The sequence below is a fragment of the Uloborus diversus genome, chromosome 3 (assembly GCF_026930045.1).
Source record: "Uloborus diversus isolate 005 chromosome 3, Udiv.v.3.1, whole genome shotgun sequence".
In the NCBI taxonomy this organism is placed as follows: Eukaryota; Metazoa; Arthropoda; class Arachnida; order Araneae; family Uloboridae; genus Uloborus; species Uloborus diversus.
The window spans coordinates 147,069,182-147,095,570 of record NC_072733.1 but is presented as its reverse complement, the minus strand read 5'-3'; positions in this window follow the sequence as shown (position 1 = coordinate 147,095,570).

Genomic DNA, 26,389 nt, shown 5'->3' with positions numbered 1-26,389 from the left:
AAATTTTTTTTCTTCAAAAGGTGAAGATTCATACAATCCTGGCCTTGAAATACAGCTCCTTTATTTCACTTACCCACTAAAATCTGATACAAATAAAAATATGAATTTTTTAGCATAACTTTTAAAACTTAAGAAACCGTTAAAAAGATTTTCATTATTAAAAAAAATACTGTCAAAAAAAACTTGAGTTTTGTATGCATATAGTATACTACCAAGTTAAAAAAGCACTTTTTCTATTACAAAATTTCTATCAAAAAGTGCCCTTTTAATTCAATTTAAGTGCCCTGTTACCTGTAAGTATCCTGCCCCTTTTTTGGTCTTGGGAAAACACTAGTGAATTTTTGTAACGGTTTATAAATAGAAATACCTTACATATTATTATAAGCTGTCATCATTGTTCTACTGAAAGAAAATTGTTTAGAAAAATTAGCACGTAATTCTTCTTCATAGCAGAAAAATAACTAGCAAGCAATAATTCAAAGATGATTTGAATAAAAACACAGTTTTTGTACCGAATAAAGCACTTTTTAGAGTATGAAAATTGTCCGAAAACAGGAAAATCAATATTTTGAAGGATATTCGGCTAATTTCAAAGTTTAGCGTATCTGGCTAAATAAAAGTTTTGTTTAAATTTCCTGTGTTTCATGTTAGCAGGAAATCATCTGCTATACTACTCGACTTTCGTCATTTGAACATGAAAAAATTACTCCTATTGACTAAGAATTATTTAAGTTTATTTGCTCTCTCTTACTCATTAGTTGAAAAGGATGATTAAATTGCGTATTTTTGACCAAATTATTAATTGAAGATATTGTAAAAATATTTTTAAATACTTTTTTCCTATAATGCGTTACAAATAAATTTCCTGCTATTATTAGTTTGTTATTATGAGTTATTCATTATATACATCGCCTAATGTGATCACTTTGAGACAAATATAATTTGATAACAATGAACGACTGATAACAATGACCGAAAAGAATCCAGGAGACACAAAATAATGATTTTTTTTCCAATGAAGGTGCATTTATTTTGGCAACCTCAAATTAAAATCACAATGACTCAACTGAACGCGGTTTTAAATTATAAATTATTAAATTAACAGAATGGAAAGATCTGAATTATAGAAAGTTAAAGCTAAATTATGCAATTTTTAATCACATAGTAATAGGTGACGTAAAATATGACTGTTCCCTGACATTCGTAAACCAGTTTCAAAGCACATTCAGCTTTTCTATCTTTTCCAGCATGGTTTTGCTTGTTGTTTAAATATTAATTTAACTTCGCTTTGTTTTCAATCTCGACACAATTCTTTAATAGTTTGCAAAGTAATGGCAACAATGGAGGTCCTACATCAATGCCTGCAATATGTCCAGCGACTGAATTTTTTTAGGGGCAAAAGAAAGTCTTCTTATGAGGAGTCTGTGGTCACTGGGGGGGGGGAACTTTCTGTAGCTTCATTCCTAGAAAAATTTTGAACTGCTATTGAAACCAAAAAATGCTACACAGAAAGTTAGTCTCGTCCGGGTTTCTCTATGTATTTCTGTTAATTGAGGAGCAAATACGGGGAAAAAAATGAAAGTTTATGAAAAAGTGATAACAATAAACGAAGACGCTGATTACAGTATCCGACTTTTTTAACGTGTGATAACATACAAGTGTTCCGGGATTTCGTGATTCTGATATATAACATTAAACGAATGATAACATTAACCGTGATCACTTAAAGCGGCACCTACTGTATTTACTCAAATGCCTTTTTTTTATTGCAAAGTTGATAATGAAGTCTACGTTTAGGTACAAAAACTTCTTCTTGTAAGTATTCATTAAATATTAAAACTAGAAAAAATTGTAATTTAGAGAAGTTTTATTGAAATTGAGCTTACAAAAATGCCCACATCCATATTAGTCCTGTCAATAAACACATTGTAGCGTGCAAGGAATATGCGATAATTTTAGACTTCAGAATATTGTTAGGGATAGTCAGTAAGTAAACATACTAAAAGTCCCCGACCCTGAAAGGTGAGCTAAAAGTGGGAGGGAGGGGGGAAGAAAATTTTGGGTTTTTCAAGAAATGTCGGAAACGGTGGAAAAAATGCGTTAAAAATAAAAATTCAAGCTATAAATAAACTTACTATGAAACTGTTTCTACGCATATTTGTCAAATTTTTAATACTTTTCTGGGTATATGTTATGAAAAATCGATGATTTTCGGAAAAATTCTCTTTTTGTCAAACATTTGCTCCTAGTGCCTCCCAGGATCAGTATTCATGAAAATTGTCAATGACAAAGTTTTAGAGCTTTAAATTTCCTTCAATTTGATATGCTACTTTGTTATATTTTATTCAACCAATCAAAAGTTACAGAATTTCAAACACGCACTTTCATGGCAAAAAGTGGAATATTTGCCATTTGCGAATTTCAAACTGACTCGAAAGGATCGCGCACTTCCTCTTTCTTCAATGAATTCGACAATCCTGATGGACAATAAAGAAGTATTTGTGTGTTGCTACAACACAAATGATGTTTAAGGTGTGTGTGGGGGAGGGGGGGAGGGATCATGAAATTTGGACTTAGTAACAAGGGGGAAAGAAAAAGTAAGAAGTGTGACATCAAGCATTTTTTAATACGAATATGTTTATGAAAAGTAGCTTGTAAAACGAATTTTGTGACAAAGGGAAGGGAGGGGGGAAGTAGAGGGTTAAAAATATTGAAAAAAAGTTTGACATTATTTATGGACAACCCTTTACCACACTATACATACTGTTTAAGGAAATTGGTAACGACATTGATTTAATTAAATCTGAATTTGTTGTTACTGAGGATACCTATAATCTACAAAACTGTTAGGCAAAAAGAGACGACTGTATAAACCATATGAACATCAACGTCAGTTAGAAAATTGAAACGACGGTCAAACAAGGTTTCTGTCCAACTTTCATAATAACAGTCAGCTGACAAATCCGCTAATGATGAAGTTGTTGAAAAACGAGACAAATACGCTCCGAGCTTTAAGTGATGTTGACGTTGATATTGCGAAAGCGGATCAGATGGCAAAATTCTTCGGTAGCTATCATTTGAGAGGAAGTACTCCTGGTTGTCCTCTTGATAGCCAAATCCCCAACTGATCACAACATTCTGCCAGAAATCTGAAATAATACAACATGTATCTAAGGTATATATCAACAGTTCTTCTTCCCCTGAATCCATTGAGGCAGCTGGGATCATTTGTACCTCTCATGGTATGGTGCTCTGGCGACAGAAAAGTCCCTCAATGAGTTCCGCTACAGATCATTTATCAAAGTAGCTGCTAACGTCAAGACTGATCTCTAACTCTGCCGTACCACCAAGTTAACCTGTAGCTAGGAACTTAATGGTGAAGTACCGGATTGGGGATTTGGGAAAGGAGGAATGACCAACTCGTGCTGAAAATCTCAGAATCGGATATTGCTCCTGACGGAATCTTGAAGATGATTTTGACAGATTGCTTTTCTACAAGTGACCAGGAGGTCACTTGTAGAAAATCATCGTTAGACTACTCTGTCGCAAGCTTGCATTGCAGGGGCAGTTGCAACAACGGAATCAATATAATCCAGGACGAAGGGGAAGACGATGACATCAATACATTACCAATTTCTAAGAACAACTTTTCCACTGCTGGTGACATGACCCTTCCGCCTTAGAATAGAACCAAGATGTCACCTTAAAGATGATATTTTCATTTTCTAATTACTGTCAGTCCATATTCCGTATAAATACTTTCAAAATATGATGTAAATAAAAACTATAATTACAAAAAGGTGCTGCCAGTCAGCTACATTTACCTTATTTCTATTATTAAAATGTTCATTATCCTGCTATAGCGTCACATATTCATTTCATCAATAAGAGTAACGAAATTGAGTATACATGCTAGAACTTCATAGTTTCTGATTGCTTGTCAGCTGGGTGTCGCTGTGATTGGGCATAGTATTCGTATTTCTTTGGTATCAGGTTTGAATCTGCAGTTTAAGTGTTCAGTCGGTGGATGTTCAAGACACATAAAACTATCAGGGTCAAGGAGGATATAAGAAAGGGGAGACGCCCAAAGCCGTAAACTTGTTGCGCGCACTTGAAGTCGTGGACAGAGAGGGTAAGGGAGAGGGGAAGGGGAAAACTCTACCCAAGAAAGCAATGGTATTCAACGTAGAGTAATAGGGAAAACGTTCAGAAAGAGCAATAAATGTGCGGCACTTTTATAATTTTTACTGTCGGAGCAAAAAAAAAAAAAAAAAAAAATGCTTTATTTATCACATACAACAATGAAAAAAGCTATTTCTTTGAGATTTTTTTTTCTTATTTTCATTCATTTTTGTTATTAGTGAATGCATTTTCGGAATGTAGAGTAGTTATTTATTTCCCCCGATTACCACACAATTTCAGAAGTTAGAATTAGAGTATAAAAACATAAGAAATAAATTATACCAAAAAAAGTAGATGCCTTCAATCTTAAATTTTGAACATTGTTTGAAAGAAATACAGAATGTACCAAGTACAGAAAATGTCTTCATTATACACAACAAATATTGACACATTGAAAGTAAAACACAAATGTATAACAAAAATTTAAATTTCTTAAAAAATACCCTTAAAATAGCCAAAAATTTAAATAATTCTTCTATTACATTTTATTTATCAAGAGCTCTCTTCAATAAGTTTAGTTTTAAAAAAAATCTGCCTTGTAGTTCAAAATTTATGTATTGCTTAAGCCATTTGCACAAATGAGACATTTTTACGCACTGTATTTCTGGAATATTAAACTTGTTTTTAATTGTGACAGTTAAAATATGATGAATCATCATTATATATCAAAATATGATGTAGCAAAATTATAGTTTTCGTGCATTAAAAAAAAATATGTGCCCTATCCTCTTTTTTCTATGGTTCTAGTAGAGATATTTCGAACAAGAAATGAGTTATTCAAGTTGTGTTGCCAGGGTTGGCAAGTATTTCGCCACGGGTGGAAAAGCCACGGCTGTCCCCTTCCAGCAAAAATAGATTTTTTGCCAGTATTCAAAAGGGAGCAAAAAATTAAATTTTTACAGACAACTTATGTAGTTTTTTTTATTTTGCCCTCAGTAAATTAATAAAAGGTATTAAACATGCTTTAATTAAATTCTAGTTTTAGTTTTCTTTGACATTTAGCTTAAAATAAATGTAATATTAAACTCGCTTAAACGGATGCTACCAAAGATTGTTTTTTTTTTTTTTTAAATAAAAATTGAATTTATAATTTATATTTGAGACAGGAAAATAAATGCAAAGTATGATTGTCTAAAAGGACTAGACATTACCAGTTCTCAACTACTTTTCCTCTGGTATCAATGTTCCCAGTCAGGAGAAAAAACGTTTTATTTTTTTAGAGAAATAAGATAATTTTCTATATTATTTGACTATTTTCTGTCAAAATTAAATAGCTTGAAAATCTAAATGAAATCTGGAAAAAGAATAACAGTTTAAATTTTTGATGAGGTTGGTCGTCCTGCCAGCAAAGGGTTATTTTTTCCAGGATAGTGGCAAAAACTGGGAAAACAAGTACAACAATTGTACAATTTGAATAATCCAATTGAAACTTAAATTAAAGCAGACCGAGACTAGGTTCTTCATTAATATAAATGTATAATTAAAACAATTTAAAGTAGACTAGGGGATATAGATAATGATTTAAAACTTGCATATTGCGATGCAATGTTTAAAAAAATATCCTGATGTACCGGATCCAACTGAATTTGAATGAGCTTTGACTATTTTTAGGAGTAATTGTCAATAATGAAATTTCATTTAGTATGAATTATACATTTTTATCACATTTATATTTCACACGATATAATCATAGTTGACCTCTTATAATTTTTATTACTCTGTTGGCATTGCAAAATTTGCATTACTTCCCTGCTAAAAATTAAAAGATGAGAATTACTTATTTAATAGTTAGGACAGTTTAATATTTTATACCAAAGTCAGTGAGTTGATTTTTATTGTTTTTTACGCTCCACTTTCTTTCTGTATTCATAAAATAAAAAAGAAAAGCATTTGACTAAAACTATGGATTACTGTTCCACTGATGCAATTTAATATTTTAGGCACAAAAACAAGAAAATTAATAGAATGCAGTTAAAATTACTATGATATTAAACACGTTATATCCAATCCCCATAAATGAAGCAAATCTAGTTATGCCACTTTGGCAAATATGGGCGAAAAATAGTTTTGCCAGGACACTTTTAGAATTTTTTTCCTACCTTTGGCGGAAATGTGCCAAACCTAATTTTTAAAAAATTTACTTATCTGAAATTTTATGTTTAAAAGAATTAGGCTCATAGAAAAGTTTTACTGCATTATATTGCAACATGTTGTGGTGGAGGTTTAAAAGGATTACTTTTGTTATTAAACGCAAATTTAGCAAATTATAAATAAATATAAGAAATAATAAAATTGATAGCTAAAAAATTTCATTCCTATATCTTTGTTAACAGAACTCAATTCAACTTTCTCTAATTCTGTTTTTGCCATTTTTTCCACTGTCCTGGCATAAATGACTTCTTGTCTGCAAAATGTCTAACCCTTTGTGTTACCCACTATTGCCCTTTAAAATGCAATAATTTTGAATATAATTGTCTAAGTTAATTGCATTTTTTTTTTTCAGTATTTTTTCCCCATACATAAACTTTACATTTAAATATTCTTTTATAATGGCACGAAAGATATCCCTGGAATCTTGTTTCCCGGTCTGTTTGTACACCCGTATGCAACACAAGCGGACATTTTAGTTAAATCAACAGAAAATATTCACTATTAAACACAGCATTCTAGGTAAAATAGTACTGATAAAGCCCTTCAAAGTCGAATGTTTTGGGTAGACTTTTCCCCGCGTCAGTTAAAACCGGTTACGGTTTTAGCTTCAGGTTTTGTTCCGTTGAGCGTCTCCCCTTTCTTCTATCCTCCTTGGTCAGGGTCAGATGATTGCTGCACAAGATCCATTGAGCGCCTGCTTGGCACAGACACTCTGCGACAAAAAGAAGGAGATAATTTTTTTTCCGAAAAGTATTGATTTTCAAGAACGCGTACCTAAAATAACACTGGAAATGTGACATATATGTATGAAAACAATTTCACAATAAATTTAGTTAACTTTTACTTTTATTCGGAACACATTTTCCCTGTCGTTTCCGAGATATAATCGAAATCCACAAAATTTGAGTCCCCCTTCCCACCTTTAACTCCCCTCCCCCCAGGGTCGGGGACTTTCAGTATATTTACTTATGAATTACTTCTAACAAATTTCTTAATAAAAAAGTGCTGGCTTTTTCCACTTCTTCAGTTCATTTTCGTTAAATAATGCAATGGATATGGAGCTAATTCATACTGTATATACGTAATACATGCAAATCTCGGTAAGGGGCTGTCCATAAATGATGTTACATTTTTTCTCAACATTTTTGACCCCCCTCCCCATTTGTCACAAAATACTTTTCATTAACCAATTTTTAAAAACATATTCGTATTAAAAAATGCTTGATGTCACACTTCTTACTCTCCCCCCCCCTTGTCACAAAGTCACAATTTTACAACCCCTCCCCCCAACCCTTAAACATCATTTGTGTTGTAGTAATCCACAAATACTTCTTTATTGTCCATCAGGATTGTCGAATTCATTGAAAAAAGAGGAAGTGCGCGATCCTTTCAAGTCAGTTTGAAATTTGTGAATGGCAAGTGTTCCGTTTTTTGCCATGAATGTGCGTGTTTTAAATTCTGTAACTTTTGATTGGTTGAATAAAATATTACAAAGTAGTATATCAAATTGAAGGAAATTTAAAGCTCTACAACTTTGTCATTGACAATTTTCATGAATACTGATCCTGGGAGGCACTAGGAGCAAATGTTTGACAAAAAGAGAATTTTTCCGAAAATCATCGGTTTTTCATAACATATACCCAGAAAAGTATTAGAAATTTGACAAATATGCGTAGAAACAGTTTCATAGTAAGTTTATTTATAGCTTGAATTTTTATTTTTAACGCATTTTTTCCACCGTTTCCGACATTTCTTGAAAAACCCAAAATTTTCTTCCCCCCTCCCTCCCACTTTTAGCTCACCTTTCAGGGTCGGGGACTTTTAGTATGTTTACTTACTGACTATCCCTAACAATATTCTGAAGTCTAAAATTATCGCATATTCCATGCACGCTACACCCCTGTTTTGAGCACTCATTGACTGGACTATATAATAAATTTCATCTCCTAGAATTTGTCAAATTTTATAGTAAAACATGAATCCGAAATTCGACTCCAGATTCCCTTTCTTTTTGTTGATAAATTAATCTATCGATGGAAAGCAGATACTGAGCTAAAAACATTTCAAAAATACCTAAATTTTTTTGAAATTTATTCTGGTAACAAATTACAATATCACTTTCAAACGTTTCTTTTTATTAGACCTATTCATGTTATTATTTAATATATTGTTTTTTTTTTTTTTTTTTTTTTTTTTTTTTTTTTTTTTTTAAATTAAGAACATGCATTTCCTTGAACTGAATTTGAAGTTTACACTCTCAAGAAAGCCGTTTGAAAAAATATTCATTCCAATAAACTATGGAAAACTCAGGCGGTTACTTTCTCTCCCCCACCCCCTTTTTTTCTATTACCTAGAACTACGGTTGGTGATAAAAACAAAAAGTTATGAATGTGCGAAGTTTCTCAACTGGGAAGTTACATGTTATATTATTTTAAGTCAATATCGTTATTACATTTAATTAATATAGAATAAGTGAACTCATTAACAGTTTTTAACGATCAAGCAATTGTTCATTGTGATTAAGAAGCTTCAGCAATAAGTAACTCAGGCAGTATCTAGAGGGGAGTGGGAGAATGAACAGCGAAATAATAAAGTTATATTTTTTGAACGGAAGAAATTATTGACAAGAAAATAAATTTGAAAACAAAGCTGAACTAGTTACTTCCTATTAGATACAAAGGAACTGAAAGCTAATCATTCACATATACTATAGTAACAGAAGTTTCTTGATTTTTGAAGTAAATTTACAAAAAAATAGGCAAAACGGAGAAGAGATTGTAGAGTTTACATCACTGTTTAAATAACGGTATGTTTTACAAAATTTGAACAACATCTTTAAAATCATTTAAAAAAACACGTTTTAAATTATTCCGGCTAACTATTAGATCAGATTACCGCATTCAATGTCCGCAGTGTTGAGCAGTACAAAGATACGTTAATTATTTATTTGATCATATTTTGATATTTTTAAATGAGATTTAAAGCATGTTTAATTTTACCTATGCAAAAGGGTCAACATTTGCAATAAATGCTTTAATTTTTGTAAAGTACAATGGTCTAATTACTTCAGAATATCTTAGATATGTGGAGAAGCGAAGGTTTTGGGGAAAGTTTGGTCGTGAAACATTTGTGAGCATGTGAGATGTTGTACTAAATTTTGAAAACCCATGCCTCAAATCTTGTTGAAGTTTTACTTCATTTTGAATATTGAAGCCTCAAATTTGATGAAATATTTCTTCAGCTCAAAGTGTTTTCGAGAAATTTTTGAAAGACATAAAAGTTTCTGTACTTAGTTGAATGTGTTTAAAGCTGAAGGGCACTGATTACCAGTGTTACAATTAAGATATGCATACAATTAATATGTATTATTCTTTTTTTAGTTAAGAGCAATGTTAAGCAATTTTTAAATGGGAATTTGAATGTTTTCGCTCATTGATGTATTTGCAAAGTTACTTCAATGTTGCAACATTTTCTGTGAAATATTTTTTAGTTCACATGGTACTTTTTAAGCAGTAAAATGAATCTCTCAATTACTTCATTCCTTTGTAAATTTAAAAAAAAAAAAAAAAACACGTTCAAATATCTTGTACGTTAACGTTAGAATAACACATTGCAAAATTTTGATAAGTTTTTAATTTTGAGTACGTCAACGTATTTAAGTCAAGCATTTTCGACATAACTTGAGGAAGTTTAACTTTTTAAGATATAATTCCGTTTGGATGCATAATATTGCTATTAAATGAAAAGTTTTTTTAGTGTGCAAAAACTATATGGGCCAAATTAAAGGGCCAAAATCAAATTCCTTTCGAAGCAAATTACAGGAAATTAGCATGCGTATGTAAGTAAGTTTTCTGATGAAGTGTGACACAATGGAGGGGGGGGGGATGTTCGCCAGTACGCGTTTTTCATTGTCAGCTCATAGAGGACTATAGGACTCAGGAAATATCTAAATGAGTACATTTCATTATTACTTGTTTTACACAAAATAAGGGAAAAAGTCTCATTCACACTATATTTTCATTTAAAATATTGATAGTAGTAGAAGTCTTTGATTGATTCATCGGGAGCAAAATAAAACTTCTCAAGTACTGCAGAATAGAGTGGGCACTAATTGTATAAGAAAATGATAAATCTTCATAGACTGGTGGTGATAAATTTCTTCAGCATTTTATTACAATGCTCATGGCAGTACTGATTTATATTAGATCTTTACTCCATAAAGAAAGTTATTATTTCTGTTAAACAACTAAATAACGCTATTTAATGCGTCAAAGTAAAGATAATTTCTTTAAATTGCTAACTGAAGATTTAGTGCAATGAAACATATTCAGCTTGGTGAGGCACATAGATGTGAAGAACATTCCACAAAGAGTTTCGCAGTTGCGACGAACCTCTGTTTTCTATGCAAGGAAATAATGCTATGAGTACCACTTAGTTTTCTTGCACTAAAAAATTTGAATTAAATGGAAAAAAAAAATAATAACGGTTGTTACTGCTGTAAAAAAAATAAATAAATAAAATGAGTTGACAACATTTATGATTAAAAGCATTAATACCGTTGCATTAATTTCTAGATTTACGCACAAAATCGGCAACCATAGAACAGAAACTGATGATGATGATGGTAAAAGTAGAGAAACAAACAAATCCAACGTCTTAAGGCCCAAGTTGTTACAGAAAATTTCATACACGTATTGCAAGGTGCTTTCCTTGAGCCCTCTTTAGCTCAAGAAAATGTAAATACAGGAAATTATTAATTATTTAAAATGAATGGGAAATCCCAAGTATACAAAATCCCCATTAAACTGTTATACATTGTTATTGGAAATTTGTTTAAAAATATAAACGCTTAAATTCAAAACTGTTTCAAATAAGGTACAGTAAACTCAATTGATTCGTTCGTTCAATACTTTTTTACGAAACGGTCATGCATAGCTCAAGGTTTATCCTCCTGTGCATTTATTACTGTCCTCCTTGTATTCAAATTCAAAACTTTTTAAATGGGTCAATAGGCTTTCTTAGGGACACAGGAATGTATATAAATATTGGAGAGCTTTGAATCTTATTAAGGGAGCCACAGACTTATTGTTTCAACATGGGGAATTACTCTACTCATGACCAATTATTCATGAATTCCTCTTGATGCGTACTAAATATCTATCAATATATTCTCATAAAATTGAAACTGCTACTTTATATTCATCCAAATAACGTACAATTTGCGCATAAAAATGACTCAAAGCATGACAGTTTTTGTTACATTTTAAATAGATTTTAAAAATCAGCATTCAAACAAACATGTGGAAATACTTACAGACATGTATTCTGGGTTCTTGGGTTTTATAAATTCCATTATGTACAAAATCATAAGTTAAAACAGCTCCTATCAATATTACTACATAGTAGACGTCGTAAATACACTTTTTTGAAAAAACTATAAAAAAAAAAAACAATCACAATAATTGCCTTCATCCCTAGTAGTTCAAAACATATTTAAGAGCCATTATTTTGAAATTCAGACAAAAAACGGAAATTTTGGCAGTGACCATTTTAGATTTTCCTAATTTTTTTATATGTCAAAGTAGGTCATGAAAAGTGAACATTCTGAAATTTTAACCCTCCAAAAAAAATTTTTCCCTCGTTAAAAATTTCCAAAGTTTGAAGTTTTGCAGCGCTTTTTTAGAAAAATTCTAAAAGTCGCATTTGAGTGCGCTTTAGCTCTCTACAGAAACACCACCCCACGGTTATGTTTATATTTATCGGTTGTACTGTATCTAGTGATGATGACTTCATAGTTATTTTGGTTGGGGGTTGTTGCTTTCTTCAGATTAGGGGTCGCAAAGTATGGATTTTATCCGTTTTCGCGCAAGTTTAACCTGCGTTATTTCCCCCCAAAAAGTCACCCCCGAAAAAATGTGACATATACTGAAAGTTTATACTATGAAGAGAGTAAATAGCACAAAATTTGTTAGAGGTTTAATTTTTTTTAGGAAAAAAATTGTCCTGATATTGTTCAAATTTTCAAAAATTGTGCTTTTTTGATCACAATTAACTCAAAACAGCATCACTAGGAAAAACACTTTTTATATATTATGGTACCTGGCTATGTGTAAAACATCATGAAAGAGAAAACAGCATGGGATCTCTTCTTGTTTTCTAGAAAATAATTTTTTTTGTAGCTCATTTTATGCGTTCTCTCGTGCGTAAAACGTATGTCTAGTATGCAGATTAGATCTGCTAAAACTTAAAGGATGTAGTAAGAATGTATATATGTATGTATAAAAGAAAGAGAAAAAGACTAGTACTACTTTATTTTTCTGATTTTTACAAATTGATGGTATTTTAATTGCAGGTAAATCAGAAAACGATAAATCGATATCATATGTGTATATATATATATATATATATATATATATATATTTGATAGCAATATAAGGATTGAACAAGAAAGAGAAATTCTTTTAAAAGAACGAAAAAATGAAAAATCCCCAAGGGTATCTACCCTTGGGGGATACTATGATACTATCTATCCCCAAGGGGTCTACCAGTATCATAGAGCAGCCTATGGCGCCTATTGAACTGAGTAGTGAAGTTCATTTTGGTTGACTTGTCCAGATTATAAATACAGTATATGATAGTGTTTCTTATACATATATATATATATATATATATATATATATATATATATATATATATATATATATATATATATATATATATATATATATATATATATATATATATATATATATATATATATATATATATATATATTGATTTATCGTATCATATATATATTGATATAATATATATATATATTGATTTATCGTATTTTTGCTTTGTATATCGACTAAAAGCAGCTTGAACTTGACCTTTTGTCAGATATTGTTCGGTTGGAATATTTTTATGTCTTCAATTATCTCTGTTCTCATTGCATGTTCTACTTGGTCGGGCGTCTGATTTCTCCCGGTTTTCTCACCATTAAGAAACTTTTCTTAAAGAAACTCTCTTTGTTTCATTGAAAATCGTGTACTTTTACGAGCTGGGAGAGCCCACCCCTCACATGTTGACAAAATGACACAATGACACATGATTGACAAAATGTTTTCTTCTTTGTTTTCTCCTTGTTGACTGGTAGATGCCTGACCAAGACCAAAGAAACAGAACTCTGAACAGGTATTTGAAGATGAAATAGAAAATAGACATTTAAAGGAAAGTGAAGTAGATATTATTCATGAAATTTCTTAAACTGCTACGGGCATAAATAAAAAAGAATTATTTTGGGATTGATACGATAAATCAATATATATATATATATATATATATATATATATATATATATATATATATATATATATATATATATATATATATATATATATATATATATATATATATATATGATATCGATTATATATATATATATATATATATATATATGATATCGATTTATCGTTTTCTGATTTACCTGCAATTAAAATACCATCAATTTGTAAAAATCAGAAAAATAAAGTATTGCTAGTCTTTTTCTCTTTCTCTATTCACACATATATACATTCCTACTACATACTTTAAGTTTTAGCAGATCTAATCTGCATACTGGACACACGTTTTACGCACGAGAAAACGCATAAAATGAGCTACAAAAAAAATTATTTTCTAGAAAACAAGAAGAGATCCCATGCTGTTTTCTTTTTCATGATATTTTACACATAGCCAGGTACCATAATATATAAAAGGTTTTTTTTCCTAGTGATGCTGTTTTGAGTTAATTGCGATCAAAAAAAGCACAACTTTTGAAAATTTGAAAAATATCAGGGCATTTTTCTCTTTAAAAAAAATTAAACCTCAAACAAATGTTGTGCTATTTACTCTCTTCATAGTATAAACTTTCAGTATATGTCACATTTTTTTCGGGGGGTGGCTTTTTGGAAGAAATAACGCAGGTTAAACTTGCGCGAAAACGGATAAAATCCATACTTTGTGACCCCTAATCTGAAGAAAGCAACAACCCTCAACCAAAATAACTATGAAGTCATCATCACTATATACAGTACAACCAATAAATATAAACATAACCGCGGGGTGGTGTTTCTGTAGAGAGCTAAAGCGCACTCAAATGCGACTTTTAGAATTTTTCTAAAAAAGCGCTGCAAAACCTCAAACTTTGGAAATTTTTAACGAGCGAAAAAAGTTTTTGGGGAGGCTAAAAATTTCAGAATGTTCACTTCTCATGACCTACTTTGACATATAAAAAAATTAGAAAAATCAAAAATGGTCACTGCCACACCTTGTCTGAACTTCAAAATAATGGCTCTTAAATGCGATCAACCAATCGGTATTGTTTTGTTGTCTTGGTCTTGATATTTAGTTTATTCCAAATTTTATTGCATTCAGCTTAAACATTTTTTCCCCCTTGTTAATGATTTATATTTTTTTTAATTTTAGCAATAAGTAAAAATTGATGGATTCTATTAAATATTGTGTACATGGTAATTGTTATTAGAATATTTTCGCTACCACTTTTTCTAAACTACCAGTTGGTGTATTTGCAAAAGTCATCGAAGACTTTCTCATAGGGCCCTTTCAAAAGAGCCCTAAAAGTCTCCTCTCGTTAGAAGGAACACGTAAATATTGAGAAACGAGTTATTAAATAACTATTTAATAAATATAATTATTATTCGTCAGATAGTTCTTATGATTAAATCCAAGAAAATGGGATAGGATAGTATACTCATAATGGATATTAGAAGAACTAGATTAGGTAACTAGTGCAGTAGTCCATGACGCGTAAGTTTTTTTTAAACCTTATTACTGTGAACTGCAGTAGTGATGTTTTAATCTAAAAATAACAAATGAAAATAGCTTTTATTTCACAATATCCGTTTTTTACGAATATACTATAAATGTTTTATTTTGATATGTGTATGGATAATATTGCATTCATTTTGTTTATGGCTATAAAATCTTTTTAGTACATACTTTTGTGACCATTTGCCAATTTATTTAGCAGCATACTTCGGGGCATTCCTAGATCAAACTAAATAAACCATAAATGAAGAAATTGTTTTCATTTATGTTCTACTCCTCCCTCCCCCTTTTTTTTGGTAAATTTCCGTTAATATCACATATAATTTGTAGAACTAAAATTTTTAATTAGGAAATGTAATCACAACTTACTTGTATGGCATATATTATGTTTCAATTGGTGTATTTAATATAATAATTAATACTAGTAGGATTCACACGTGACGGCAGCAATGCTAAGTTATTATTTCAATTTTCTATTACAAGTTTTTTTTTATTTTCACTATGGCAACATTTCATTTCTGAAACGGATGATGAAGAAATTATAGTATGTTTTACATCGATAGTTTAACCACCTCTTATTTCAAGTTTTCAATGAAAGGTTGCTTTTGATTTACTTTGCACTTGTAGTTATGATTTCGCTTTGAAACTTTAAAAGAAAAGTAAAACTTCAAATGGATTTTTTTTTCTTTTTTCTTTTTCTTTTTTTTTTTTTTTTTTTTTGCATTTCGTAGTAATACGAGTTGAAAATATACTGAAATTAGGTGGAAAATAAGGAAACATTTCAATTATATTTATTATTCCTAGAACTGGTTTTCCAAAGCTATTAGTTTTGTAATTTATGGCAAGAAAGAAATCTTACTAGAAAGGATTAAACCACGAATCTTATTACGAGCATCTTGATGAAATTACTGACTTTTTCTCTGAGATGATACTCTCCGATTTTTGTAACACACCTCATAGTATTTTTTAAGGCCTCCTACCTGCGAGGCGGTTGGTTGAATCAACTTTTCGAAAAAGTTGCCTGTAAACTAGTTGCCTGGCGCGTTTTGTTGTGTTCACACGAGGCAACTTAGTTGAATCAACTTTTTTCTAATAAGCTCAATTTATTCGAGCAGCTGCTCCACAACGCTGTTAAAACTGAATCGAGTTGACTGAACTAGTTTACTCGTGCGTAGAGCGAACACCTGTCAATGTCCAGATGAGTTGAATCGAGTTGAGAATGGTAGCGGAATATGGTTTCTGGCGTGCCTGATGAGTTGACTGTCGTGCTGGACAATTCCTTTACTTTTCTTCCAGGTTACACTTCCTGATAACCACCCGTTCGAAAGTTGATTCAACTAAGTTGCCTCTTCTGTAGGAGGCCTTAAGTTTGTGTTATTTCATTTCCAAATTTAAAAAAAGGCTTCCCATTACATTATTTCGTGACTTGCTAACTGTAAACGTCTGAAATTAGATTAATTTTTGTGAACTGAATGGTGATGGAATATAACGTCCGTGTGGAAGTTTCAATAGTTGACGCAAAAATTAGAAATCTGCGATAAAATAAATAATTGCCTCTTGTTTTCAAATTGTTTCTAAAACGGTACCTTATAAAACAAGAGAAATAATTATAATTATTTCCTTCACAACTAGTGCGAGTTAAAATATTCGGTCCTTAATTCTTCTTGAGATTATTATAAAGAAAATGGCTTTCAATTGCCTAAAGGCAATTAAGTTAATGTCAGAATGATGAAGGTAACAATAAAGAAGAACAAACTATTATGGCATGCAACGAAGTTTTATTTACAAATTTACCCATTTTAATCAAGGAATGAAAATAAGAGAAAATTCATCATGAAAACGTGCAACACTGTAATGTAAAGCAAATATTCCAACAAATAGTTCTAACTAGATGAATATTCTATTCATTTCAAATAATATGAAAAGTGTTTTGAATAGATTGCATTCAAAATAACAAAAACGAGTTACACCACGCTCTTTTGAAACGAATTCATCATTTAGAGCTTAATCCGAATTTAATGCAATGTTAATTGTATCAGTGAAAGCGATGGCAGCTCAGAATTTCTTTGAAAATAGCGTAAGCCTCTATTCTTCTTTTATTTAAATTTTACATTTGGATGGTAATTTCGAAACTCTACAGAATAATTTAAATCAATTTTGAATTATTACTCTTCCTGGTTATTTAAAAAAGTGGTAAATGTCTATTTTGTTAATTAAAGAGTTCATCATTGACATACCAGGGTTATTGGAATTATACTATAACCACATAAATGATCATGATTTAATAAATGTTTATTATTCTAATTTTTTATTAAATATTTTTCATGTTTTAAAAAAGAATCATTTTAGTAATGATTCACTAAATACAGTCAACTCTCGATTATCCGCGAGTTAGTCAACAATCAGGAACATGTATTTTAGCAACAAAAATCAAATACCTATGATTTTTTGTTTTCAAAGAATTGTAAATTTAAACTTATTTTTTTTTTATTTGTTTGCTTATTTATTTATTTATTTATTTATTTATTTTTGCTTATTTATTTATTTTTTTTAATGTTTTCTTTATCGTACATACACTTGTTCTTTATTAAGTTTTACTGTCCAAAAATACAAACCATTTTTAATGTGCTGTACAAATTTTCATTGTTAGTAGAAAGTACTATGCATCAATACAGTCAAGTTTTTGTGGAAGGACAATTTTTACCTTATTTGTCCCTCATTTTAGCCTTTTTGCGGTTTACCTGCAGTTTTTATTATCCGCGGCACTTGTGCCATCACCAAATTCCGCGGATAATTGGGAGTTTACTGTAGCCTTTATTTAAAAAATTTTACCACTTTGTTATTTCTGTCAAAACTTTTCGAACACATTTGAGGCATTGAGAAGCAAAGGGATGTAAGTTGACATTTTCAAGTTTTTGAGTAAAACGCGTATAAAGATTACGTCCTAGGTAGGCTTTCATTGAATTGCTTTTGTAAATCATGCTATACAGCAACACCTACCAAGGCTGCTAGTTCCATCTCTTGCCCCAAGACAGAGGAGGGGTTCACCTACCCTTTGTACTGGTTATCTCGAAATTTTTAATTTTGCCACTTGCATCCCTTTGCGTCTCACTACCTCATTTGTGTTTAAAAATTGCTATTCTCTCACTTTTTAGGAAACATATCTATGAGATGGTAGATGTAAAAAGTCATTCAAATTCTTCCTTAAATGCTTTTTTCTTCTCTCTGAAGTTTGTTTATCGGAAGAATTATTCTGTGTCTTCATTTCTAGCTATGCTTCTTTGTAAATACAAGTTCATACTTCCTTCCCAAAATTTAGTTATTGTATTATTTAAAACTTGAGATTTGAAGTTTTTGTTCCAGTAATCCAAACCACAACAACATGCTAGTTACAAGTTAGTAGAATTTTTTTAAATATTGCTGAAATTAGTTTAATAATATTTTGTAGCATTTCCCAGAAATACCAGCAACGATTTTTAATGTATTACCGATAGCTCTGTTTTCAAACAGGTCTAGTCTATCACCATGGGCACCCATATGCAAAATTGTAAGGGGGAGGGGGATCAAATATTTTAACCATGGTTTAGCAGGATATTTTCCCCATGGAAACCGATTTCAGGACACATTAAAGTCATTAAAATTTGACATTTTTAATAACTTATTCATTAATGGCTGGAGAAGAAATGTTTTTACATTTTTGCAAAGAAAAAAGTACTAAAAGCAAGGAAGTTCTAATTTCTAAGGGGGGTTCGAGCCCCCACTTGCCCTCCTATATGGGCGCCCTAGTCTATCACTGTTTTACACAGAGTGAATAAACCTATTGGCTTTTCGTCTTTGAGCTTTGGCATAGAAGTCAAGACACATTCTTAGTAAACTGATAAATGAAGTTTAATATTTTTCTTTAATTTTTTAATATACTTAGTATTTTATAAACCCACCGTTAATTTTTTCGTTTTATGTTTGATAATTAAAACTAAGTATTTTTCTCTTATTTTTAATGTTAAACTGTTTTTCAGTTGCTAAAACCAATTTTTTAACCGACGAAAAAACGGAGGAGGTTCTCAATTCGACACGTATTTTTTTTTTTTTTTTTTTTTTTTTTTAATGTATGACCACGCATAACTTTTTACAGAACAGTCTGATTTTGATAATTATTTTTTTATTGGAAAGGGTATACCCCGAAGGTGGTCCCATAAAAATTTTGAAAAAAAATTCCTACCCTAAGGGTGGGAAAAGGGGGTTGATTTGTTGTTCACTCACAGATTTTTAATGTATGACCACACATAACTTTTTACAAAATAGTCCGATTTTGATAATTCTTTTTTTATTGGAAAGGTTATACCCTGAAGTTGGTCTCATATAAATTTGGAGAAAAAATTCCTAACCTAAGGGTGGGAAAAGGGGGAGATTTGTTGTTCACTCACAGATTTTTTTGTATATGACCACACATAACTTTTTACAGAATAGTCCGATTTAGAATATTCTTTTTTTTATTGGAAAGGGTATAGCCTGAAGTTGTTCCTATATAAATTTGAGGGGAAAAATCCTTCCCTAAGGGTGGGGAAAGGGGGGCGATTAGTAGTTCACTCTAAGATTTTTTGATGCTGAATTGGGTATAACAAAAAAAAAAAAAAAAAAACCTCACGATGAATGAGATGCAGACTTGTATGTCTCTCGTGTGTACTCTCTTGAGCAGGTAAACGACAGTATCTGCAGAAATGAGTTTTCGAGATATTTGAAGAATTGTGCGCTGGATTCAGTACTATCAACTGGGAAATATTGGAATTATATATTTTTTTTAGCGGAAACCAAATAAGTTAATTTGTACAACAAAGCTAACGTACAAACAATGATGACAAAATGCAAAAAAAAAAAAAAAAAAAGATAAAATTGCAGTTATAGCCCTTTACCTGCACACGGCAGTGTAGACCTCTCAATCTCTGGTACTTGTGATTAGGGTTAGTTTTCAGTGCCAGTCGTCAAACATTTTTTATATTCAGGATTTGTATGGAAAAAAAAGGCGAAGTTTAGTGATGGTGACATACTATTTTTAACCGACGAAAAAACGGAGGAGGTTCTCAAGTCGACACGTATATATTTTTTTTTTTTTTAAATGTATGACCACACATAACTTTTTACAGAATAGTCCGATTTTGAATATTCTTTCTTTATTAGAAAGGGTATAGCCTGAAGTAATTCCCCTATAAATTTGAGGGAAAAATTCCTACCCTAAGGGGGGGGAGGGGGTGATTAGTTGTTTACTCCAAGATTTTTTGATTCTGAGTTGGGTATTACAAAAAAAAAAAAAAAAAAGCTCACAATGAATGAGCTTCAGACCTGTATGTCTCTCGTGTGTACTGCCGTGGGCAGGTAAGCGGCAGTATCTGCAGAAATGAGTTTTCGAGATATTTGAAGAAATGTGTGTTGGATTCAGTAGTACTAACAATAAGAAAATGTTGGAGTTATATATTTTTTTCAGCGGAAACCAAATAAGTTAGTTTGTACAACAAAGCTAACGTACAATAGATGACAAAATGCAAATTCGTCAGCAATTTGTGTTATCGTAGAAATATCGATCACAGTAGGAAAATGCACACGAACATCTTTATACCGTGCATTATTCTTTAGGAGCCACTGCAATGCCACTTGAAGTTTACCTATATCAATTTGAAACTCCCTAGAATGTTCCAAATTTTCACGACTTTCTACTACGAGCACTAATCCAGTTTGATTAGGTTCAAGCGGAAGTTGTTCCGCCAGCTCGACCACATCCTGAGCAAAAAGGATTGCCTGCCCTTTGCACCAGTCTTGGCTCAAACGATTTTGAACTTTTATTATTTTAAGAAATGGCACTACTCTGCAAATAAAACGTTTCTCAATTTCCGATAACTCATCAATTTCTGTAGGTATTGCAGCTACCGACATTTTGTTCCAATAGGCCTGGGGTGGAGTTTTATGTTTTTTAATATTGTTTGAGTATCGTGAACAAGTAATTATATTACCTAAAGCTACCAGTTCGTTAGGCAAAATAGAGCCTAAATTTTTAGTTTGCAATTTCCTACGTTGCTGAGGATACAAATTTTTTTTGCATATTGAACACGACAAGTCAGCATAAACATTAATTGATTTCTTCAAATTTTCTGCGTTACACTGGTTTCTTCGATCGCGAGCTGCTTGTCGCATGGCGCTCAGACGATTAGTTCTCTCCTCGAAAGATTCGTGAAGTACCACCATTGCTGAACGGTTACGACCAGCATCCAAACGCAGCATACGTTCGTCCTCAATTTCATTTGAAACTCGCTCTCTTATCAGATCTAAACGATGAGCACGTTGCTCTTCACTCTCATTTGAAAGTCGCTCTCTTATCAGATCTAAACGATGAGCGCGTTGCTCTTCACTCTCATTTGAAAGTCGCTCTCTTATCAGATCTAAACGATGAGCGCGTTGCTCTTCACTCTCATTTGAAAGTCGCTCTCTTATCATATCTAAACGACGAGCGCGCTGCTTATCACTTTCTTGCAATAACCTATCGTTAATGTAGCTTCTCATTCTAGACAGTCTTTCCTCGCGCTGACCTAAACTCTTCTGTGAATGTGTTAATGTAATTCTCTTTCTGTTTGCTTCCAACCTTTTTTCTTTCTCATTAATAGATTCTTCTAAACATCTTTTCCTCATCCGAGCAGCATTTTTTGTAGGCCTACCTATGTTAGTATATAAAGCCTGCTTTTTTAAAATTATTTATGTAACACAACAGATAATTGTTAAAATACGATTATATATATACTAGCTGACCCAGCCACGCGTTGCTGTGGCGAAGTAGTTGGATTAAAACATTCGTTTATTTAATATTTTGATAGAATCAAATTAATATTTTTAATAGAGCTTAAAATAGTATAGCCGATTTTAAAACATATGAGATTGATAATGGGCGTGATTCAATGTAAAAACGATTCATGAATGTTCCTGGAAAATAATGGGCAGTTGATGCGGCCAAATTCTGTCAGTAACATGTCTCGCCAAAACCAGGAACGTTTTCCGATAAAATTCATTAACCTTCCCTAAATTATCTCGGAAGCCTCCTGAAAAATTCAAAGATCTTTCCGTTTGAAGCTAAACGTGTTTCTGGAACTTTAGTGTAAACTTCGGTAGGTATAAAAAAAAGCTTTGAACCTTTCTGATTTATTAATGAACTTTCAAAAGCAGTAATGCACACATAGCCAAAGCTTAGCCAGAATTGCAAGCAAGTATCGATAACTTTTACTCAGTAACCTTTCCCGATTTTTTTTACAGCGCAGGCTGAGGCAAGTACTTATTGAATTCAGTAAGTACTAACTAAGTTTTCTATGGCAAAAGCACTATACATACGCTTAGTAAATTTTGCAAGTATGACTTCAGCCAAAAAAAAAAAGCAAAATAACTTGAAAGTGATAATAAATATCGAAACTGATTGTAAAATATCGGAATGTAGAAACTAAGCGTAAACCACCATAACACTTTTAGATTCTACACTACATTTTATTCATCTCAGATTTCTCTATAGTTTGTAATCAATAACTTCTTTACAAAATACACTAACTAAATTAAAAACATATAAAAATTAAATTTTATCAATGGAGGTAGACAACATTGAATTCGAACAATCGTTTCTATCATTTGAAAACTGAAAATTATCTAAGCACTAAGTTGTGCACAATGCTCTTGCTTAACCTGTGTTTTGCTAATACGAAAGGTATGATAGCTTTCCAACTTGTGAGTAGGCGATATATGGTTGCCCATGAGAGAAACTTGTAACGGTATACTTACATTAGTTTAAGAACTTAGTTATTAAGGTTTAATTAAAATGGTTTATTATTTTTTGCTTTTCAGTTTTTTCGGCGGTTCAATTTTTTTGTTAAAAAGTTTTCTTCCTTAGTTTTTAAAAACTAAGATGAGTACAGTATAAAAAGCTTTTCTGTAAATAAACAATTCAATTTTTTTGTACATATTTCTTTCCTTCTTTTGTTTCAAAACTTTGAATCAAGATATTTTTGACTTCAACTTATTAATTTTTCAGTAGGACAAAGAAATCAAGTGATCATCGAAGCAACTGAATATAAAGATTTTGTACAGATATCATTAAAATATAAAACATGAAACATACATAATTTTCCCGCGTGTTTTTTTATTTTATTTTATTTATTTATTTTTTTTTTTTGTCGTTAATTTCTTATTTGTTTTGTTATATGAATTGAATTTACAAAATAATAGAATACTCGCAGTCTGTATTTATATGGCAATTTCCTAAACGATGTCACGTAGAAAAGTGAATAAACTTCTTCCATTTGCATTGAGAATCCTCATACATTGACTCAAAACACAGAGCAAGAGAAGGTAGCTTAAAAAGACTCACTCAAGATTTCTCAAACATTATACAATCGGATTTTTTTCCACATGCTACAAACATCGTAAGTATTGATGTTAATAATGTATGATCTACAGACCTTTTAGGACATAGTTTTCGTGCGATTCAGAGGAAATATAATTTTTGTAAATCTGCAGAACTGTATCGACGTCGCCTTTTATGGTGGTCAAAGTGGACAGTAATTAGGGACAAAGCTGATGAATGCATTCAATTGTTTGAACATATTTTTAGTTATAAAAATTGCATCTTGTTGTTTGCTAAAGAAAATTGCAAGTAATAATTGAACTATCCTGATCGCGTAGAAATTTAGCAGTTTGCGCAAATATGTTATTAGTCACCTCTCACCTTCGTTTGAGGTTCGGTTCTTACAATTTTTTTCAAACATAAATAATTTGGGACATGAAAAAAAAAAGAAAGAAAATGTTGCACTCATTTGGGCAATGTTGTGCAATGATTCGCCTTTCTCGAACTTTTAGGTAGAATGTTTTTATTTTTATTCTACATACATTTAAACTTAACAGAAACTACTTATCACGTTTTAAAGTATTTGTATGTGCTTATTTCTTACTCATGATAAATTAACGTATCTCGTATCGTTAACGAATATCTGATAAGTAATATGAATTGTTTTTCGAGCACCTGTTCATAGTTTTCGTGCGAATGAGAGGAAATATAATTTTTTGTAAAGCTTCAGAACAGTATTGACGTCGCCTTTTATGGTGGTCAAAGTGGACAGCAATTATGAACAAAACTGATGAATGCATTCAATTATTTGAACATATTTTTAGAGATAAAAATTGCGTTCTGTTGTTTGCTAAAGAAAAATGCAAGTAATAATTGAACTATCCTTCTTACGTAGAAATTTAGCAGTTTTTGCAATTATACTATCAGTCACCTTCGTTTGAAGTTCTGTTCTTACAATATTTTCAAACATAAATAATTTGCGACATGAAAAAAAAAGAAAAAAAATGTTGCACTTAGTTGCGCTATGTTGTGCAATGATTCGTTTTTCTCTAACTTTCCAGGTGGAATGTTTTTATGTTTATTAATTATTATACATACATTTCGACATAACAGAAACTACTTATCACGTTCTTAAGTGTTTGTATGTGCTTATATTTTTTACTCATCATAAACTAACGGATCTCGTATCGTTAACGAATATCTGATAAGTAATATGAATTGTTTTTCGAGCACCTGTTCTCTATTTGCGTTTTTTTTTTTTTTTTTTTCTTTTCCAAACTTATCTGTTATCTCTGCACACATAAATGTATTATTTTGCTGAAAAATATAAATGTAACTTGTAGCAGTATCTATTATAAATTTTTGAGAAACTTTGAAAAAGCTCCAACATTTAAACTACTCTCTTTTATCTTTGAAATTCGAAAATAATTATGATTAAGCTCTCCTTTTTGGTCAGTGTTTTTTATACTGCTTCTTGGAAAACTCAAGTTCTTCAAGATTTCTGGGGAATGTGAAGACTTCATTTAAATATTGTTTAATTAGAAGTATTTGTGTTTTCTTCAAACAAGCATTTTCAACGAAAGTGAAACTTTTTACTTTTTACAAATTTGCCGTTGCCTAGTTGTATAGTACTTAGCCAATGATTTATATGACAAAGTATGCATGAAGAATTGCATTCGACCAAAATATAAAGCACACAAATAAATAGTTTTACTAGCGAACTACTATGACAAAGTTAGTATTTACATAGCGAGAGGAGTCAAAAAAGGAGTACACAAAAATATATTTTAATGTCTTGTTTCATGCCCTTTTGCATCTAATGCAAATATCAGGCCATTCACTTGACAAGACTTTGCATCAATTCAATACACTGTATTTTTTGTGCGTTCTTTCTGCGAGGCTCTTTAAGTGTTCTTGGCTTATAATATCGTGTTCTTGTACGAAGTTCCCCAACTTAGACTACACGATTTCTGTCGCATTAATACCAAGCAGTTTGAAAGAGTGGAATTATCCAACAAAATCTGAATAGTTCGGTTCGCTAGCTCTTAAATATAAAACTTCAAGCTAAACCCAAATTTTTGGTTCTTCGTTTTAAATTGTTCGTCTAATACTTACTTGATTTTTTTTTTTTTTCATAAATTTATCAATAAAAATTAATTTTTCTTGCTCAAATAGAATAGGACCCGAAACGTTTCTCTTCATGACAGTGGGTGAGTGAGTTTACTGTTTTAGAAAGTTACTTTCTCTAAAGGCATTATCGATCAATTATCATCAAAAACATTGAATGATTTTTAATGATAATTGATACTGGTTTTGATTGAATGCTGTCGTGCGTGGTCTTTCTCGAAAATAGAAATTGTGTCAAGTGACGCATGTTCAGCAATCAGGTTTCAATAAAAGGGAAATAAAATAGTGTGGAATTTCTTCAACGTGTAGAAAAGAGCAAATTTAGGCGTCAAAATTTGAATTTAGACCTCTTTGGATTGTGCTAAAATTCTACCCCCTCTCCCCCCCCCCCAAAAAAAACTGTATGTGAACTCCTGAGCATCCAAGGACCTCTGGGCTAAATTTGGCAAAGATCTGACCTAAACTATGGGGGGAGGGGCGGATTTGTACAAGAAACACGCACACTCACCCACATATATCCATTTATATATACAGTCGGACCCCGGTTTAACGAACCTCTATTTAACGAATTTCGTGGTTTAGAGAATTTTTCTTTTTCATCGACTAAAATGAAGGCAAAAACCCCTATTTACCGAATAATAAACCCCAAATTAACAAATTATTTTAACAGCCAATTTTTTTTTTTTTTTTTTTTTGTAATTTGAGTTACGAAATATTGGATTGTTTTCTAAATGATACATCCATCTTGTCCAA